This window comes from Rhinolophus ferrumequinum, chromosome 21, assembly GCF_004115265.2.
Source record: "Rhinolophus ferrumequinum isolate MPI-CBG mRhiFer1 chromosome 21, mRhiFer1_v1.p, whole genome shotgun sequence".
Classification (NCBI taxonomy): Eukaryota; Metazoa; Chordata; class Mammalia; order Chiroptera; family Rhinolophidae; genus Rhinolophus; species Rhinolophus ferrumequinum.
Genome location: NC_046304.1, coordinates 7082066 through 7099470, shown reverse-complemented (window position 1 = coordinate 7099470; position 17405 = coordinate 7082066).

Below are 17405 nucleotides of genomic sequence, written 5' to 3'. Positions count from 1 at the left end.
TGAAATATGCATTGCTTCCCCTTTCTGTTGGTCATTGGAATACAACATGGGATTCATCTCCGTGATGAGAAATAAGTAAAAGAAATTTAAGTCTCCGAATTTGGTCTCAGGACTGAGCCAGTTGCCTCCCGACAGCTCTAAATAGAAATTAAAAGAGCAACATTTCTGGGTAACATCTGGCAGCGAGGTGCTGCTTGCTGTCACCCCACCTCTGCCCTTGAGAAGGGTTCATGGTGGCCATCTGCATTTAGCTAATCTCAGTGTGATTTTCTCTTGGCAGGTTTCTGGACAGCTGACACCTTTGACAGTGATATCAGAAGTAGGTTCCCAAACAGCGTTGTCCAGAATCCACTCAGAGAATCTGTGCAAATGGATTAAAGCCTTTCTTATCTTTGCTTTTTCTTCGGCAAGTTAGACAGAGGTGTGTAAGCTGCTGAATAATTGCAACCAGGGACAAAAAGTCTGCAGGAACCAAATGACCAAGAGCTGAAAGGCTTTTCAACTGGGCCCTGAACTCCCAGGCAGGGAGCACACAGAGCATAGGAGAAAAGTTGGGAAGAACTGATTCCAACTTCGTGCATCTAGAAGGCCCTCCTATACCCACAAAATACTTAAGCGTGCATCCAGTAGTGCTGCAATGAAGAAGAAAGATGGAAGGGCTTAAGATAGCAAAAATAGATTTTGTGAGCGTGATTGGTTGAAAGCTTTTTTTTCTTTTATCAAAATTGTGTTTGAAAATCAGGATTAATTAAAAGTTGCAAAACAATGAAAAGATGCTCAACATCACTAATCATCAGGGAAATGCAAATCAAAACCACAATGAGATATCACCTCACAGCTGTCAGAATGGCTATTATCAAAAAGACAAGGGACAAGTGTTGGCGAGGATGTGGAGAAAAGGGAACCCTTGTGCCCTGCTGATGGGAATGTAAATTGGTGCAGCCTCTGTGGAAAACAGGATGGAGGTTCCTTTAAAAATTAAAAATAGAACTACCATATGATCCAGCAATTCAATCCTGGGTATACCGCCGTGTTTCCCCAAAAAGACTGGGTCTTATATTAATTTTTGCTCCAAAAGACGCATTAGGGCATATTTTCAGGGGATGTCTTATTTTTTCATGTACAACAATCTACCTTTATTCAAATACAGTCATGTCATCTTCTTCTGGAACATCGTTATAATGTACCAAGTGCATCCGTCTGGCTGACAATCTTAACTGGGGCTTATTTTTGGGGTAGGTCTTATTTTCGGGGAAACACAGTATACCCAAAGAAGATGAAATCACTATCTTGAAGAGACATCTGCACCCACATGTTCATTGCTGTATTAGTTACAATAGTCAAGACATGGAAACAACTTGTGCCCACTGATGAAGAAGTGGATAAGGATTTTATATATACATATATATATGTATAGATATATATACATATACACACACATATATGTAATATATGTAATATAACATATAATACATAATATATAATATATATAATGAAATACTATTCAGCTATGAAAAAGAAAGAAATTTTGCCATTCACAACCACACGGATGGACCTTGAGGGTATTATGCTAAGTGAAATAAGTCAGACAGAGAAAGATAAATACTATATAATCTCACTTATATGTGGAATCTAAAACAGCTAAGCTCAGAATGAGAGAATAATATGGTGGTTGCCAGGGGCTGGGGGCTGGGAGAAATGAGGAGATATTGGACAAAAAGTACAAACTTTCAGTTATAAGATGTAATGTCCAGCATGGTGACTATAGTTGACGGTACTATATTGTTTACTTGGAAGTTGCTAAGAGAGTAGATCTCAAAAATCCTCACCACAATACAGAACTGGTAATTATGTGACATGATGGCGGTATTAGCTAATGCTATGGTGATACTCATTTTGCAGTATATAAGTGGATCAAATCCATGTTATACACCTTAAACTTGTACAATGTTATATGTCAATTATATCTCAATAAAGTTAGGGGGAAAGTTGAAAAGCAAAAAAGCTTGCAGTTTTTTAAGATTAGTACTGCCCCGTCATTCAGCTATCAGCCTTGGTGAAGATGAATCCAGAGATGGTTTTCCCAGGCTTGATGCCAATCCATCCCCTGAATTAAAGCCCCATGAGAGAGTGAAAGTGTGCCTATCTTGTTCACCAGGTAGTCCCCAAAACCTCAAAATTATTGTGGAGTATATAGAAGGGCCAATGTCCTGGAAGAAGTCATTGCCCAAACTACAGAACAGGAGAAAAAAATGAAGAAAACAGGAACTGTGTGCTTAGAAGGAAGCATGAGGTTTTAGAAAATGAGACCCTGAAGGCATTTCTAGAGTCAGCTGAGGAAGGAGGTCCCAAGCAGTGTAGAAAGGCACTTTGAAGTACATCAAGGGGCCCTGGAGTTTTAAGTCCAGGGACCCAAAGGACTGGGGTGGTATAGCACCTGTCTTCATACATTCAAGACGCTTTAATCAGCAGATGTGTCCACCCTGTGGTTTGGGAGGTAAGACAAACCAAGCCCTGGACTCAGTTTCATGCCCTCACTGACCATTTGACACTTAGGGGAGCACTGGACACTGCACTCTGACAAGCAGCTGCCTGCTGGATATGAAAGGAGCTCAGAGCAATGCCTCCTCTCTGCCGTCAAGGGAGAACCGGGAACGTGGGACGCAAGTGATTTCTCGTGACCCTCCAGTCCAATAGCATCATTCCATCCTCTGACCTTTTATAATAACATCCCGACTGCTATCAGGTGGGAGGGAGAGTGGGCTTCCTTCGCCCTTTCCGGAGGAAGACTTCAGCTCAGTCTTATGAAGAATGCCCTAACCATCAGAGCGGTGCATAGAATGGGCTGGCTCCTGAAGTGAGATCCCTATCCAAGCCTTAGGGATAACATGAGTGGCATCAAAGAGGGAACATTTCCATGTGGAGGGCACTCACAATCAGTGATCTCCCTCTCTACAAAGAGGACGATTTTGTGAGCAGAGCCAGTATCTAGCGCCAATGCCAGCCGGCCTGGGCGCAGGCAACTCATGCTCACACTCTGAGCTGAGTCAGGGCCACAGAGGCCTTTGGTCCCCCGCAAGTAGGGTATCCACATGATTTATCCTGCAAACGAGGACACTTTTACCAGTGAAAGGGTACAATAATAATACCGTGGCACAACAGGGCAGATTGGGAGCTATGGTTTCCTAACTTGAGTTTGCACCATTAGCAAAAATGCCCAGCTTCATGGTGGGATTTATGATTCTAAACCACGACATTTATTAATGGGCTGAAAATCTGCCTGGTGCTATTAGAGACAGAGGGTCTTCAATGAATCTAGCAAGGATTGCAGCACTGTGCTGTCATTCAAAGATCCTTGGACTGGGAACTCTGGAGGATATGGAATACTTCACGGGGTTATGGTTTACGGGGAGTCCTCGGGTTTGAAGAGAGAGGTGAAGTACCAAGGAAGTGAGGGTGAGAGGAGACGTGTTTCAAAACTGCAATTCCAGGAATACTTTTAAACACCCTTAAAATAAGACTAGGGAAGTCTCAACTGTCCTTGTCAAATTACGTTATTTTCTTTTATTTGGAGTGGTTTGGGGAATGCCTGGAACAGATATACTGACCCCCACAGCGCCCGCACCAAGCCACACCTCCGTGCTGGCACAGCCACAATTCACAAACATACTCCTCTATACAGCCAAGCACAGAGGCCTTTGCCACTGCGTTTCCATCTAGCGTGGACCTCTGTGACTTCACTCTCCTCTTGACCTACAGCAAAACAGCTGACATCATGCCAAGCCCCGCGACCTACCAGAGTGATTCATTTAATAATATCTGTAATCTTTGAAAAATGAGGTTGCTCCATAAAAAAGAGTTAGAAAATAACCATGACTTTGGTAATGTGTTAGCATGCATACCTAGGAGTCTCTCCTGTCCAAACAATTTTACAATCGCCTGCTTTCTTACTTTCTTCCACTGGCTTCCGATTTCTCCCCCCTTTCTGGGGCTCCTAAAATCAGACTCACACTGGAATAGATTGCAAGCTCCCGTCTTTTCTGATTGGATCCATCTGAATGGAGCTGTCACTGGTGTCTTCACAAATGGCATTTCCATTAACATTTCTATTTCCGTCCATTCGGGGCACCTAAAGATTTCCCACCAAGATTTACATCAACTATTTTAAGAAAGTGCTTTTAAAAAGCCAACGCATTGGCTAAGTTTAAATCTGACTTTCTCAAGGGATGCTTAAAAGAAATATACAAAGTTTTTTTAAAGAACCTTTGTAAGTTCAAAATAACATTCCAAAAGGAGTCACTAGAAAAACATGCAGGGTAGGAGAAAAAAATAATTCAGTTGTGGCAGACAGGCCGAGCTTCATCCTAATGTTCTGTGTTTGTTTTTTGACACAGAAAAGTCAAATAGCCATAAGAGTCAGATAATAATTGAAAGAAAAATGAGTTGTGCTTCTCATATCTAGAATATTTACAACAGAGGGAGGAGTCCAGCCTGTCTACATCCATTATGTAATAAGCCGGGAGATTTTGACAAATGGCAGATCAAAGGCAGAGCTTTGGAGATTCTCTTAGATCTTACAGGAGCAGTGTCAGAGCCATTCCTAAACTATGCCAACCGGAACATTTCATGGGGCTGATGACCCCCGATCTTCTGATGCCACAGCCTGACGGAATGCCTAATATACTTGGATAGCTGCCAATCAGGAAGATACACCATGGATGATTACTTCAACAAAAACTTATAGTCAACGTGATTGTTCCCCTAGGCATGGAGACAAACCTCTGCTGGCAGGGCAAGATGAACTAGGTTTTGCCGCTAAAACTAAAAATCCCTCATAATAGTGGTCTTGTCATAGAGCCCAGAGAGAGGCTTAGGATTATTATGGTGGAACCACCATGTCATCAGGGATCCAGGCTCTTAACTGTTTTCTCTGCCACCTTAAGCATGTGGCTAAAATTCTTCATGTTATTTCATGGTCTTACGTAGCTGTCAGGCTATACTATTCATCATGACTCCCTTCCAAGTAGGAGAGGAAAGAAAAGAGGAAAAGTGTGGTCACCTCTTTTTTAGGAGATTTCCCAGGAGTCACATGAAATACTCCACTACATCTCATTGGCCAGAGTTTGGTCACATGGCAAGTTCTAGCCACAATGGAGACTTGCTAGTTTTGTAGGGTCCCCAGCAGTCTCTTTCACAGAGACTGTAGTGAGCCTTCTATATCTCCCAGAGGCACCAACTTGCCTAAAATCAGCATTTTAGACCGCAAAAGACTTTATGTCTGTTTGCTCACCATTGCACATAAAAAATAATCTGGAAGTTTGAAAAGAATGCAGTTTGCCATGAGCTGTAAGAAATGGTAAGTGCTTAATCCTTAAAATGGTAGGTAAGAGTATTTCCTGTACTTTTCTCAGAAATGAGTAAGAAAGCCCATGTTATTGTCTAATAATGATGTGCTGTCCTATATTCATTTTTGAAGCAAAATGAGAAAGCCATTAGCTTCTAGAGAACCAACCCCGGTGTTTGCAGCATTCATATTGGAAATCCCAAATTCTCCCTAATTTTATTCAGAATGGCTTACGGGGTGCCGATCTAGTCAGAAGCGTAGAAGTTAAGGGGGAAGTGAAGGTGGTAAAACTTGTCTTGAAGGTACACTTCCATAGCAAGCATGATGTCCATGTTTTGTTCAAAATCTGTCCATATCAAGTTCAGTGATCCCCACTCCCATTATGAGGTTACTTTGCCACACGAAGCAGTCCGGCATGGGAAAATTAAAATCTTCTGGTACAACAAATGTTTACAGAGCAGGTGTCACAAACAGGACTGGGCTATACAAGTACTCAGGCACTATTACATATGGGGGCTGCTACCAAGGATGCATTAGATTTTGACCAAAAATATTAAGTGGTTCTTTCAGCTTTAAGTGTTTCTGTCCATTTTAAGACATAATACTTAAAAGGGTTCTTTTATACTAAAATATATCTTGATGAAAATAAAGGACTTATTTGAGAATAACTAAGTTGGTTTTTTATACACTAGAGAAGGAAATATATGCTGGTCACAAAACCACTGACTGAAGCCATCACAACAAACTCCAATAATATGGCACTGGTGGGGTTTTAAAAAATGTTCTTTTTCAGCTTTAAAGGTACAACTGACAAATACACTTGTAAGATATTTAAAGTGTACCAAATGATAACTTGATACAGGTATACACTGTGAAAGGATTCCTTCCCTCTATTGATTTACTTAACACATCCAACACTTCACATGGTTACCTTTTTTGGGGGAGGGAGAACATTTAAGCTCTAGTCTCTTACCAAACTTCTATTATACAATACAGTGTTATCAACTATAGTCACCATGCTGTTCACTAGATCCTCACACCTTATTTATTTATCTTATAACCGATAGTTTGTCAACTTTTACTAACCTCTCCCTATTTTTCCCCCTCCCTCACCCCCAGCTTCTGGCAACCACTTTTCTTCTCCCTGTTTGAGTCTGACTTTTTTTTTTTTAAGATTTCACATATTCCATCTGTCTTCAGGAGGCAGATTATTGATGTAATTGACAGGAAAGTTTCTCCATCTCTGTCTTTTCTCATTCCTAAGCCTAGAGACACACGACCTGATATACACCAATATGTTCAGGGATTCCCTGAAATTTCATGTGAAGTTATGCATATTTGTGTATTTGCAGTGGGAACAGGATGCTCCTCAGATTCTCAGAGAGGTCTATGATCCTTAAAACTGCTGCCCTGACATTTTATACTTCAGCAATGCAGATCTCCCAAAGGCCAAATGCACCAGGTTGTCTCCTTTCTCCACATCTGCGAGGCAGCAAAGGGAAGAGGCGTTCCGGGTAGAGAGAGCAGCACCGTCAGCCTGGTAACCTCCTGCGCAGCCTTAATATCCCAGCACAAAGCCTGTCTTCTCTGAAAAACTCTGACTCCTCTAAGTAGCTGTAGGTTGTGCTCAAATTGTGCTGCCTGAACCTTATTTCATCCTTTCACTTTGTGATTGTTTGTTTGCACGTTCTTTTCTCTACTTGTCTGTGAATTCTCTGAAGTCAGATTGACTTTTCACGTATGTATCACCTTGTACTGCAACCAGCACATTACGGTGAGTTCCCAGTGGATGGATGGACAAAAGGATAGAAAGATGGAGCCTGTCCTTTCATTGCCAGTTTTGCACAGATACACCTCTGTTCCCTATCAGATTAGTCATGTCCTTAACTCAGGACTAAGATTAATGGCAAGGCCTGAAGTTGCTGAATGTTAGGCTTTACAATAAATAATCCTGATCAATGGAACTTTAACCCATCCATTTTAGTTTTCTCTGGACAAATTCTAGAGCTGCAACTATATTCTGTAAATGGGCCTCATTTGGCTCCCAAGCAACAAACGGTGTCTTCTTTTTAATGGGGCCGTTTCATGCTTCTGACTTCATGCAGAAAGAAAACATCCAGGGTGGGAGATGAGGGTAAGGGGGATCAAATATATGGTGATGGAAGGAGAACTGACTCTGGGTGGTGAACACACAATGGGATTTATAGATGACGTAATATAGAATTGCACACCTGAAATCTATGTAATTTTACTAACAATTGTCACCTCAATAAATTTAAAAAAAAAAGAAAGAAAGAAAACATCCAGTCTCAGGCCTATCTGAATCTAGCCCCTCTTTTCACAAGTTGTTTTTGCTTCAGATACTTTACATGGCTCTCTAACAATTGCCCGTCCCCACCCACAGTAACTAGATTTTAAAAACTGTTTGGTCTGCCTGGACTTTTACTCATTTTTAACTTTGCAATGCTGGCTTGCTTGTATGTTTTAAATTTGCTTATCTCTAAGCTTACTTACTCCCAAGAGCCGATAACTTCTTCCATGTTGATAAGCCATCAAAGAGTGAAGAAGTGGGAAAGGAAAGAGTTACCGTCTCCTGAGCTGTGAGCTCGTCTGCCTAGAGCGGCGTTTTGGAGGAGGCTCATTATTTGTGGAAATGGTGTGTTCCACAGACAAAAATAACTTTTTAAAAAAAGAACATTTCTGTACCCTCTTGAAGTCATCTCGAAATGAATTCAAGATTTCTCATGAAACGGAGAAACTTTTATTATGGCCTGAAGGGGTCCTTGTGTACTTGGCCATGCCACATTAAGGCTAATCTAAGCAACTGTAGGGTCCAGAAAAAGCTAATAGAGGCTTAATGATGAGGTAATGAGAACAGAGGTCAAGGCGGGAAGCAGGTTTTCTATTTGCAGCCACACAGCCATGGGAACAATGTCCCTTACGGACCAGAAGCCATCAGAAAGAAACACTGGAAAGAGAAGGCTATTGGACCTATTCCTTACCTTATTTTATTTTATTTTATTTTTTTTTTTTTAATTTATTGGGGTGACAATTGTTAGTAAAATTACATAGATTTCAGTTGTGCAATTCTGAATCACATCATCCATAAATCACACTGTGTGTTCACCACCCAGAGTCAGCTCCCCTTCCATCACCGTACATTTGATCCCCCTCACCCTCATCCCCCACCCCCCAACACCCTTACGCTCTGGTAACCACCAAATTACGTTCCCCAGATTAATTTTCAAACCCGTGGCCATCCTGTGGTCACCGACTGCCCTCCAATCCCCTCACCCTCCCCCCCACCCCCCACTCCCCCCGCCCATCTAGCAACCCTCAGTTTTTCCTCATTGTCTCCCAAACAGTTTCTGATTAGTTCATTCACTTATTCTTTTCTTTAGAATCCGCAAATAAGTGAGATCATATGGAACTTATCTTTCTCTGTCTGACTTATTTCACTTAACATAATGTTCTCTAGGTCCATCCATGTTGTTGCAAATGGTAAGATTTCTTTCTTCCTTATGGCTGCATAATACTCCATTGTATAAATGTACCACAGTTTCTTAATCCAGTCATCTACCGATGGGCATTTTGGTTGTTTCCATGTCTTAGCTATTGTGTATAGTGCTGCAATAAACATAGGAGTGCATAGAGATTTTTGAATTGAAGTTCTGGATTTCTCCGGATAGATACCTAGGAGTGGAATTACTGGATCATAAGGTAGTTCCATTTTCAGAATTTTGAGATACCTCCATACTGTTTTCCTTACCTTATTTTAAATGAAGGACAGAGGATACCACATTTTAAATAATTAATCAAAACATATGTGTCAGCTCCCCAGGAGAATCAGCTAAGGGAAAGAGAAAGAGAAGGAGGGAAAGAAAGAAACGGCAGGGGGTAAATAGAGAAGAGCAGAGGAAAAGGAAGAGAACAAGATGTCTGGGAAAAGTAAGCAGCACTTACTTTGTGCTGGGTACTGTTCTAAGTGCATCACACATGTTAATTGTTTTAATCATTATACCAACCTACAAGGGCGATGTTATTACCTGCTCTGAAGTGAAACACAGAGGGGTTAAGTAACTTGCCCAAAGTCAACACAGCTAGTGGATACAGGACATGGAATTTGAACCCAAGTAGTCGGCTCCAGGGTTGACAATGTGACAACAGGTGTGACTGAGGGATTGGGAAGTCTGAGCTCTCCTGACCACATGCTGTAGACTATTTTTATCCCCCTCAAAATTCATGTGTTGAAACGTAACCCCCACTGTGGGTGTATCAGGAAGTGGAGACTTTAGGAGGTGATTAGGTCATGAGGGTGGAACCCTCAGGAATGGGATTGGCGCCCTTACAAAAGAGACCCCAGAGATCTCCCTCACCTAATCCCCCAGGTGAGGACACGGCCAGAAGGCAGAAACTGTGAAGCAGGAAGTGAGACTTCATCAAACATCAAATCTGCTGGTGCCTTGATCTTGGCGTTCCCAGCCTCCAGAACTGTAGGCAATAAATTTCTGTTGTTTATAAGCTGCCCGGTCTGTGGTATTCCATTATAGCAGCCCAACTGGAAAAGACAGCATCCAACACCTATCCCAAATCCCATTCAGAGTTCAGCCACCCACATGCCTGCTCTGTATTTTCCACCCTCTGCTCACACCTGTGGGCTCTTGATAACGCATTTCTGAACACCCAGCTCAATCACCCTTCACTCAGATGTGACTCCTGTATAAATCCCCTAACCTGTGTAACCTTATATCCTGTCCCCATGGGACCTGACACACCTGAAGAGGCAAACTCCAACAACTCAGCCAAGGAGTTCTCCATTCCATTGACCACACCTACTGCTGAGAGTTCATTTCTGTTTCTGATCAGTTCCTCTCCACAGTTTTGTTCTGATGGAGTCCCAGGCAGGATCCAGCAAAATGAACACGTCTGAACTTTGATCTCAGCACCACGGGTTCAACAGAAACCCACTCTGAGAGAACATGAAGAAAATTGAGTGAGTGAAATTGAATTAGTTGTCAGTGGGAGAGCACGTGGGGGTGGTTGGAGGTGGATGCTGAATGGATTCAAAAACTCCTAATTTCATTGCTATTAAAAACCAGAAGTTTCAGCTAAGCCAGTAAACTCTGTGGGACACATAGTCTAGCCTCAGCAGTGGTAATCTTTGCAGATGAAAATAGCAACGTAGAATATCTTCTTGAGTCAATGTATGAATATTTCCAATCCTGAACATCTAACTTGACAAAATCATAGGATAATGGAAATTTTATTTTGTGGACAGTACACGCTGCATAAATGTCCTTCCCTAAGAATTCTAGTTCAGAGGACACAGTGGAGAAAGCTCTGGATTTGAGGTAAGTTGCGTTAGGGAGTGCAGTGAATACAGTAGTGTGACCGGCAGAAGCCCCAGCTGCTGAAAGAGTTGGGGGCTGGTGGTTCAGAGCTGAATCCCATGAGGGGATTCACTCTCAGCCAGAGAGAATTACCCAACGTTGCATACTGTCCCCAGAGGAACATCTATCCAATGACTGGTCCTTGAGAATGGGGAATAAAAAGGCCTGGCCTCATTGTCTCAAGGCAGGACAACTCTGAAGGACCATCCAAGATCCACAGCTTCCTGGGACTCAGGACCAGAACTAGGGTGAGGAGAGTGAGAAACCTGCCCTCGTCAGGTACAAAACTTAAGGGGGCACCCCAAATCTCAGTAATTAAGACAGATTAAAAAAGTAATGCAGTATATTCTTTTAAATTAGGCAAAAAAAAAAGTCCATGATAAAGTGTCAAAGTTTTAAGTAAAGACAGACCTCAAAAGGGTTGCTGGGATTAGAGTGAGAGCAAGATGAGTCATGCAAATGCAGGGTTGGATTTTTGTCTTTAATTTTTGATGTTTTGTTCATCATGAATTGTTTAATATTAGCTTAATTTTTTTTTAAATGTTGCATTAAAATGTTATGCATCTTGACCACTAAGTTTTCTGGCATCCCTTAAATTTTGCCCCAACCCAAGACTTTGCCTCACTGTGGTACTGGCGCGACTGGCATCTGCTGAAGCTTCTATCGCAATCACATCATAGTTTAACTTCACCCCTTCTTCAACCCTGCCTGCTTTTCCACTCCCTTGTAAGAATTATTCCCAAGCCATTCCCAGTAAGACTCCTACATCCAAATCTAACAATGTCAGAGTCTGTTTCCTGAGGAACCCAACCTAGGACAGAGATATACCTTGGTAGGATAGAAAGCTTATATGCTGGGCACACTGCGTTGAAGCTCAGCTCCGCAGCTTAATAACCATGGTCCTGGGCCAGGCATGCAGCCTCCACAATTCAGTTTTCCTCCACCGTAAAACGAGAACAACAATGCCTAGCGCTCATTTAATCCTGGGCTAATCTAGGTAAAGAACTTAGTTTAGTGTCTAGGAAATAATAGGTGTTGGGAAGATGTTATTATCCCTCCCTCTGTTTCATCTTTCCCTTTCCTCTAGCCCTTAAACAGCCTGCAATGATAAACACCATGTCCTGTCACAACAAGACTAGAAGTCTCTAAAACGGGATGAGACCCTGTTTCATTGGTTTTGCCAGATCAGCCTGCGTCCATCCTCCTAGAACGGAATCAACACTCTTTATCCATAAACTGCTGATAATCTGACCCACGGCTTCCTGGCAAGACTTGTAATGTGTGAGGTCTTCCTTGTTGGTTGTTTCTAAACATCTGTGATTAGGGACAATTAGGGACTGGTGTGCCTGCCATTCTTCTCCTTTCAGCTGAGGAGGAAGTCCTGACGTGTCATTATCAGGATCAAGACGTAGTCTGTCAGCCAGGGTCTCAGGAGTCCACAGGCTCATTCAGACCCAGCGCCAATCTCACTAACTTTATCTGTGTTCCCCAAATGCCTCAGACTGTTTGCTTCTCACTGATAGAGGAATCTGGCATTTCATTTTCTCAATGACCAGAACAAGATTCTTAAATAGCAAGAAACTAAGATAGGTGTTAGGGATTGTCAAGGAAACCAGGAAAACTAAAGAGAGGATCCAGTCCTCACCTCTAAGGAGCTTCCAACACTCCAAAAGGAAAGAGAATAAACATACACATGCGAGACAAGCAAAACCCATACCCACAGATGTACAGTGGTTGGTATGAACCATCTCCCCTCCTGCCACCTGTCAAAACCCATCAGAGCTCATGTGACACCTACGCCATTAAGCATTCCTCTCTCCTGCGCCAGCCACCTCCCCCCAGCCCAGCCAGAAACAACTCACTGTTTCCACAGCTTGAAGTGCTGTTCTCGTTTCTAGATGCTTTACTTTAAATTTGCCTGGCTGCATCCAGTCGTGTATATATTTTTTTCATTTCTGTCTCTGCCACAATGTTTTGTGCAAAATAGGTGCTTGGAAATGAATGGCTATTCTAGAAAAGGCCAGAAGCAATGAGGAGAGAAAGAGAGAGAGAGAGAGAGAAAAAAGAGGGAGAAGAAAGAAGGACAGGAGGGAAGGAAAGGGGGAGGGAAGGGAGGGAGGGAAGGACGGAGGGAGAGAGAGAGAGAGAGAGAGAGAGAGAGAGAGAGAGAGAGAGAGAGAGAGAGAAAGAGAGAGAGAAAGGGAAGAAAAAGAAAGGAAGAGGTTTCCAGGGGATGTGATTTTTGTGAAACAGCTTTTGAAGGAATGAAAAACATGGTTCCCTGGAGTAGGAGTGACAAACTGAAGCCACATTCAGCCAACCCACAGGTTTGCTGGGCTGGCATGGTGTTTTGAGATTTTAAAATCTGAATGCCTATGGCTAGTATATGCATTCCCCACTGAGCTGCATTTCCCCTTTCTTCCTGTCTGCTCTCTACATGTATGGGACATGCCTGGTCTCTGAGGCCATTTTCAGCTTGTCTCCTGTTCTGCAGAAGCCTGTCCCTAGCTGCTTCCATCTCTGGAGTTAGAGCATACTAGCCATGCTCCACAACACATGAGGATTAAGGTAAATATGTGTGTTATCCCTATCTTCTCAGCTATCTTCCTTAAATGGAGATTAACACCTTTTCTTTCCGAGCCAAAAACAGATCTGAGAAGAAAATGGATAGAGCAATTATTAAGTGCCAGTCATATGACAAGGCTTTATTCCATTTAATCCCACAACCACCTTAAAATTAGGTGTTACTTATCCCCATTTTATATGTGAGCAAACTGAGGCCCAGACAGGTTAAATAACTTGCCTAAAGCTACAGAGCTAGGAAGTAAGGGCGGCCAGATTTCAGACCTAGACCTTCATGAGCCCCATACCCTTAATTTTATCACAGCTTGAAGGGAGCAGTAGCAGCACAGCACCTCCATTTCCAAGGGCGGAATTGTGGGAGGGAGGGTGACATGTTCTGAGCAGCACAGGGGTTTGCATGCAAGTAATTCCTGTTTATCTGCAGTAAGGCAGGCGAGTCATGTGCAGATAATCCAAAAATAGTTTCTAATTTTTCTTGGGATAAATATAAATTTTTGGCAACAGACACCCCTTTTCAAAGTGTGTTTTGATTAGAGTTACACGAAAAGGCGTTTTTATTCTCTGAGGATTTGCCAACTAACTAGCAAAAGGGAACTGAGAAGTGTGCCCGGCCAACCACCCTCCTGCCCACCAACAGAAGGACTGTGCACAATCCACCACAGAGCTGTCAGCGAAAGGACACTGGATGGAAGTAGGAAACCTGGGCTCCGGCAGAGCCTCCACCCCCCTTGAACATGAAACCCAAGTCAGCCAGCCTCACTTCACAGACATGGTTCTTAGGAAACTGTGATCCGGTTGTGTCTTAGCCAAGGTCACAGGCAAATTAATAGAGAACTGGGATTCAAAATCTAGAACCCTTAACGTCATCTCTTTTCAATATTAGCCCTCTTCCCTGATCCTAATATTGGACTGTTTCAAAATCAGGAATGGCCGGAATTGAGGTAAAGAGATGTTTACATATGATTCAAAGTATAGACCCAAAATATGAGAGACAGAGAACACAATGCTGTGTTCTAGGGCCTAACACTGGGCTTCCAGGAGTCCCCTACTTCTGAACACTAATGAGGAGCTCGGCAACAGCGGTGAGGCAGTTTGAGAGAGAGGATGAAGCTGAAGCTTGGCATCAGGCTGACGCATATGATTTGGAGCACAGTACTTAACTTCTCTTGGCTTTTCCTTAACTGGAAAATGCAGTTACTGTGGGAACTCACAGAAGCACCTGGCCTATAGAAAAGATTTCATTAAGGCAAATGAGTGGCCTTGTTGAGGGTGAAGGGACCTTCCTGAACTAGTCCTCATGGGTGAATCTGGCTTCTGTTCAGTGATTTACTGTTAAATGTATTGACTTGATCTTTACTGGTGGGTCTCTTTTCTTTCTCCAAATATCTGCCATAGATGGAAAAGAAATTAATAAATTGCCATGCAAAGAAAAACAAGATCTATCTTCCCTGCCTCTCAGACTCAAAACCTATGTTCTTCTGTCCCACAGTTAGTTGACGATGGCAGAAGTTGTGGCACAGCTGGGCAGGGAACATGGGGAGGGGGAGAAACAGGACGTGAAGCCACCCTAGACCATTGTCTTCTGAGTGCACAGGCGCCAGTAGACCAAGGTTGTCCAAAACCATCCAGCCAAACAGGGGGACCACTGTGGCTGGAAGAGCCAAACCAATGGGTACCCATGTTTCTGTCTTGAAGATCAGGCCTGAGAAGTAGTTTACTGTTAACATGGTCCTTGACTCCCACTTGATTTTGGTTGATGCTCAGGATAACTCAGGAATAGTCAGACAGGCTTCAGTAATCCCATTTTATAGATAAGAAAATTGAGACTCAGGAAAGTTAAATGTCTCCTCCAAGCATAAAAAGCATAAAATGGTAGAGTTGCTATTGCAACCTGGTGTATTGTAAGGGATTGTTTCTATGCCTTGTAACTGCTTGAGGACAGAAGCTCTGTCTCATTTATCTTTGTGTCCTCGGTGCCTAGCAGACAATAGGGTTTCTTCGGTATGCATTTGTTGCAGGAATGAATTTTCTATATATTATGCTATTATGCATGTATTTGAAGAAGTCTAGTATTATGAATCATGATGCCATCTCATCTCAAATAGCAGGTGACTTCAGAAAATCTCCTGATCACAAACTGAACCAAGTGCAAGTCAATTGGGCATGTCTTTGGAACTAAGGATGCAAATTTCAGAATTTTGTGTGTGAGTAACCCTAAGTCCACCATTTCATAGTCCTCTTACATAGTGTATTTTGGAAGAAGGAAGTTCCTTTCAGCCCCTGTAGAAAAATTTCTGTTTCTTAGGTCAAGATAACTCTGTCCTTCATCACCTTTGAACTCATTACCCTTGATCTTTGACTTGTGCTCTCACTTAAGTGTGATGCTTCCCCTTTTCCATCCACTTCCTTGTCTGACTCTCAACATAGATAAAAACTCTAGGGCCAAGCGTAGAAAGATAGCAGGAAGGGAGTATAGCAGTTTTGCGCTATACAGGAGAACTGGCCTGGCCCTCGGCACGGGAATCTTTAACATGACCAACCAAACATGAAAGCTGACAAGTAGGAAACAGCTTCCACTCCAGCATTCTAGGCTATTCTGTAAGGGATTAGAAAAAGTTCTGACTGAGATTCTAGTGGAAGAAGGAGAAAAGTGGAATATGAGATGGTGTGGGATCACCAGAGACAGTGTACTTGTTCAGGCTGCCAAAACAAACTGCTGCAGAATAGGTGGCTAAAACAACAGAAATGTATTTTGTCACAATTCTGGGGGCTAGAAGTCCAAGATCAAGGTGTTTGGCAGGGTTGGTTTGTTCTGAAGCCTTTCTCCTTGGCTTGTAGACGGCTGTCTTCGTCCTGTGTCCTCACGTGATTTTCTCTCTGTGTGTACACATCCCTAATGTCTCTCTGTGTGTCCCAATGGATTTTATATGGATTCCAGGCAGACTGAATTTAGGCCACTATAATGGCCTCATTTTAATTTAATCACCTCTTTAAAAACCCTACCTTCAAAGACAACCACATTCTGAAGTACTGAGGGGTAGGGCTCCAACATAAGAATTTTGGGAGGATGCAATTCAGCCCATACTAGGGGGATATGTGTAAAAGCACCAAAATCAAGTTTCATATTTAGCACGAAATTTCTCTAGATTTAGACAGATTTAGACAGATTTAGGCAGATTTAGACATTGGGGCCAGAAAAATGAGAAAACTAAAGATGTTTCCTCAGAGCAGTTCTATACTGGTAAATGTTTAACAACCATTTGTCAAGGAGGGAGGAAGCCATGATTTATACTGTTTGTCAGTTTCTATGGTGTAATTATCTCCACCAACATCTACTTCAGGTTAGCACTGTGGTGTCACTGAACATGGAGTTGGGAAGAGATGCAAACATTCAAACCCCTCGAGCCAGTCTGAGCTGGCTCCAGCATACCTGCAAATCCTGGGAAGGTGTACTGATGCTGTGTTTTCCTAGCCACATTCCTTCTTGTCATAGTTATTTGGTTTGAAGCTCCTCCTTACCCCCTACTGGAGGTAGGACTGGATCTCTAACAGGGCAAATTAAAGATCTAAAAATCTAAACATTTCCCTATTTCCTTTCCTTGGACTTGAAATATTTTAGTACTAATACACAAAATCCTCGGAAAAACCCACCTCAACTTGCATTACTGGACTAATCATCTGTAAGAACACTACTGGGGGAAAAGTAGTAGATGTATGAAAATATTCAACAATCTCCAAAAAGGGAACTGATCTGATAAATGAAAGATGACCCCATCCCCGTTTCAATAATAATTATTGAAATAATTATGGGCCACATAATCTCTAATCTGTATTTTTTATGTTCTTCAGGAGGATTTTATATTTATGAAGTTGGTCCTGAAAAGGAAGTAATCTGACAGCTGAAAATATTTCGTAGTGACTTAAAAAATGACAGACACATTTTAAAACGTAATAAGTGCAGTACATAGAAAATGGATTCTGTATAAAACTGAATAATTTAATTACAATACAAGCTCAAGAAGTTTCCCCATAACTTAGAGTATAAAAGATAAAAATGATAAAGTTTTAAAAGTATGAGAAACATGGGG